The sequence below is a fragment of the Odontesthes bonariensis genome, chromosome 11, assembly GCF_027942865.1.
Source record: "Odontesthes bonariensis isolate fOdoBon6 chromosome 11, fOdoBon6.hap1, whole genome shotgun sequence".
NCBI lineage: Eukaryota > Metazoa > Chordata > Actinopteri > Atheriniformes > Atherinopsidae > Odontesthes > Odontesthes bonariensis.
The window spans coordinates 11,056,060-11,060,704 of NC_134516.1; the positions used below are offsets into that span (position 1 = coordinate 11,056,060).

The 4,645-nt window shown below is 41.7% G+C and overlaps 1 long non-coding RNA gene across 1 annotated transcript; it reads right to left on the reverse strand.

Annotated features, from left to right (window-relative positions):
• Nucleotides 1-3,183: 3,183 nt before the first annotated feature.
• Nucleotides 3,184-3,891, reverse strand: LOC142391339 (uncharacterized). Its single transcript, XR_012770537.1, has 4 exons — nt 3,842-3,891; nt 3,553-3,702; nt 3,381-3,433; nt 3,184-3,275 (listed from the first exon to the last, which is right to left on the reverse strand). It is a non-coding gene; the product is annotated as an uncharacterized LOC142391339 (long non-coding RNA).
• Between the last annotated feature and the right edge of the window lie 754 nt (nt 3,892-4,645).

Genomic DNA, 4,645 nt, shown 5'->3' on the forward strand with positions numbered 1-4,645 from the left:
ATAATGCACCTGGCTCCGCATCTGTGGGGGGCTGAAGATCATCTCTTTCCTCTCGATGAAGCCAATCTGACCGTCTGCAAGTGGAAATGCACCTTCCTCGACTCCATACCATGCGACATCGATGTATTTGATTTTTGCACAGGCATAATGCAAGAACGAGGGTTACAGTTGACAAACAGTCCAGACCAAGCACTTGAATTATACATTACATTAAGGGACACTGTTCGTCCCATAATACTTGCTTAGGCATACATTCGCCATAGCACAATGCACTTACTGTTCCATTCCAAGCAACTTCCAAATAGATTAAAAAGGTGAGATGCTCACACTGTAATGGTAACAGATTTCGTGGCCACAATTAATACAACGTGCGAACGTTTCAAGCAATTTGGATTTATTGTTGCCATACAGAATGTCGTGGGCACGTCTTACAGATCGTGGGCACACTTTTGTTTATTGTGCTCACAAGGTATATAATGTGGGCACGACTGAGGGGCAGTGAGCGCACGGTTTTAGTAAGACGAGCGCACGGTTTATGTATACGCGCGCACGCTTTATTTAGACGAGCGCACGATTTAATAAAGCGAGGGCACACTTTGAAAAGTGAGAGAACGCTTTCTTGAAACCCCCTGAAAAAGATAATGTTTGATCTCCACCGGGCTCCGTATTAAAACAGTGAGAATGACAGAATAATCGCAGGTGAATGACATAAGATGCAGAATTAAGGGCTCAAAAACATGATCTGCTGAATAGGAAATGAGACTGTGGGATTAAAAAAAATAAAAAATTCTCCGAGTTGCAGCTGAATATAAAATTCAATGCACCGGTTGAGTTTGCAGTATGCAAAATGAGTCAAGTTGAAAAATCATTCACTTTATAAAGAAACCTAAGTAAAATTATTATTATCAAATGATATGAAAAGTAGAAATTTCTGGTCTGTTGCTTCTCACTATTGCTTCTAGACCAGGGGTCTTCAACGTTTTTCAGGCCAGGGACCCCCAAACTGATGGAGAGTTGGAGCAGGGACCCCCCTACTATTTATATGGCATACAATTGTGTTTTATTTTTAACGGGGCCTAGTGCCGTGTATAAATATAGCTACTCTGTTATTGTACATTCAATACTAAGCTATTCAAATAATACACAGGTTAATATATTCATGTTTTTATTTTAAACATGTGCAAGGTACAGGGTGGCCGTGCCACTGCCATTTATAAACAAACATCTTGCATACAACACTGAGCTATTCAAATAATCCACAGATTTTAACTTTAAACATGCATGTAGATGGGACAATGAATCCTCAAAGCATCTGTGGATGGCACACGTTTGTACGGAGCCCCTTGAGTCTTAAGGTGAAATATATTGGGGTGTCGAGAAAGCGTGCACCCGTTTTAAAAAGCGCGCTCTCATTTCACCAAACCGTGCTCTCCTTAAAATATAGCAAGCGCACGTTTACCTAAATCGTGCGCTCGAATTACTAATGTCGTGTACTCGCTGTAATACAGTCGTACTCACGTTATATCCCTCGTGAGCACAATTTACTGAAACGTGTCTTCACTTTGCAAAGTGCACTCTCATTTAACCAAAACGTGCTCTCGTTGAAATACAACGCTCGATTTAGTAGTTTCGTGCTCTCGTTGTAGTAACAAAGTTATATACCTCGTGACCACAATTTACTAAAGCGTGGTCATGATTCACAAAACGTGTTAACGTTATTTAAGAAATGTATAGCCTAATTAAAATTGGCACAAGTAAGCAAAGCGTGGCCACGATTCCACACTCTCATAACATCATGAGCCAAATTTACCAGCAGGATATGATTCTTCACCATTTTGAAATGGACTTAATCAGGGTTTACCATGGGCTAGGTATGGAATACAAGAATATTCTTTCAACCTTGGCGTCCAGTCATGGCATCATCATGAGCCTAGTTGACTCAAAGTACTTCACACACCCTCACCTGTTCTCAAGGCTGCCTTGTAAGGCGCCCAAGTCAGGGCTGTAGCCAAATGAAAATCCTAAAATATTTATTTGCATTCGTTAATTTTTTCCCCAGGATGAATTGAACAGCATCCAAGACACATGGAATGCACATCGCATCCGTCCGTCCAGAAACCCAGGTGTTCCGGCTGGAATACCGGATATAATGCACCTGCACTGCACGAAAAGAGGGATTTGTGTCACTGTGGACGGCAGTGAACTTCCGCGAATTTGCCTAATTTTCGGACGCACCTGGGCGCTTGCAGGCAGACAAACTTTAAGTTTGTTGAGCGAGAAAATCGTCGGAAACGAACCCGACTCGCGGCGGGCTCTCACAGCGGGGTGCTAATGGCCCAGCGATTAGCACCCCGCTGTGAGAGTGCCTGGACCTCTCACTGGCCTCGCTGGTATTGGACGAAAAAGGCACGTGATTACATAAAAAAGCTCCTGTAAAGCTGTCCGCCCATTGGCCAATAAGGTTAATATATGCATACTTTATATGGGCATATCATTCAGCAATTATGATTAATAATTGTGATTATGATTACTAATATTCCTGGGATGTTTGTGTACTTCATATATTCACGTCATTCTTATAAGCTGCACTATGACTAGGCTAATGCAGGCATGAATGACGTGAATCTATTGAGGATGAAAAAGAAAACTTTTTTTTTTTTTTAAAGCGCTTTTATTGCCACACCACACAATGTACATAGCTTACATTGTAATAAGAACCATGTTGATAATAAAGAATTGAAAACTATATACACACACTGCTGTAGCCTACAATATACACAATAAGTCTAAACGCCGCCGTTTGGAATCCGCATTCTTCGCATTACTCCGGTCCCTGCAGGGTCTGCAGTTGTCAGACGTCCTCATCCTGGATCAGAAGCTGGCTTCTGGGAGCTGTTGGAATAACCAATAAATAATCAAAACATAGTCTATCCATGCACAGCATATTGACAACTTGTCTATAAAGTAACAAAAGTCATATTGACAGCGTATATGTTCTTACTCTCTTTCACTCTTCTGTGGTGAGACTGTGAGTATTTCGGGTTGGCTTCAAGACGCGCCTGTAGCACAGCACACAGGTCCGTCACGCAGCTGAAAAAAAACAACAAGAGGAATGAATAAAATGACCAGTGCTTAAAAGTGTCAGTGCCAGCCGTGGTAAAAGTCAGCTCCGCTCACCCTCGATAGTGTCCCCGTCTGCCTCTCTGAAGTTCGGACTGTTTGCCACCGCCTCCTTCAAGCGACTCGTTACATCCATATTGTGAGGTGACAGTAGCCTGTAAAAACAACAGGCCTATGGTTAATAAAAAAAACTGCATTAACGTAACGTAACATCAGGTCCAACTCAACTAGATATTGGGAGAACATTCACTTATTCTTACCCTTGACCTGGATTATAATGCCACGGTGAGTTATGCAGGCGGCGAACTGCTTCCTATAAATTGAAAACACGAAATTCATTTTTTTAAATAAAGCAACTCACACTGGTTTTCACATGATGGACACAATTAAGTTGAGTTTAGCCTAAAGCCACAGTCAATAACCTACTCTTACCGCGATTTTCGGATTCTGTATCCGCCTTCTCTTGGGGGTGCGCTCTTCAACTTCTCTGGAATGTAACTCCAGTCCGTTCTCGACGGCCATCTTGCCTCCAACCTAGCGAATCTCGGTCATAGCATTCAACAGGACTTTCATTTTATCTGCCTGTAAGCAAGTGAGTAAGTAAGTTTAATATACAGCACATTTAAAATCAGCGAGAACTGTCCCAAGTGCTGTACAGTGTCAACAAGACTAAAATTAAACTATCAAATGGTCATGTGCAAGTAGAGAAAAACACACAAACCTGTAGACCCGCAGAGAGTTGCTGGGGAGTTGAAAGCTAGTCGTCTTCCAGCCACATACCAGGGCAGTTTTCACAGTACGGGACTCTCTCTGCCTTTCTGCCGCCAGATCTGCTCCTTAAACTTTTTGTTTACACTGCACGACACAATGTTTCTCATACGTGATTGAACGAGAGCTTATGCGAGCCGTTAAGCTCCACCAATCATATGCGTATACGTCATTACACGGAATACTCGCGAGACAACCTCCCGTCCTTTTGCTATTTAATGTTGTCTGACCACAGCTGGCAATTTGCACTGTTTTGACACAAAAATGGACTCTGCAAGGACAAAGAAAAGACCTCGGTGATATTGTCACCATTGTGACACCGAATTAAGCCATACACAATAAAACACTGAGCGCACTACTGCACATTATGTATACAGGCCAGATTTCTATATTTTTATTTCTATATTTCTATTTTATTTAAGAAACCTTTTAGAATATTGCTGTTGCATGCTTATTTTATCTTTATCTTATCTTTATTATTATACATTTGGACATCCAGTGCGGAGAAAATAAAGAAAATAATTTCATTGTTCAGGGAAACACGTTTCTAACTGCACACATGACAATAAACCTTTGAAACCTTGAATCCTTGAATTTTGCCCACAAAAAGCGGTATTACAAAAGAGGTGTTTGGGAGAAAAAAACCCAGATATGCATCACCTGTCACCAGCAGACAGCGTGCACCTCTTCTTTTTCAAGACAACACAGCAACAAACTTGGCTGGAGTTGGAGGTGATGGTCAGGAACGTGTAGAAAC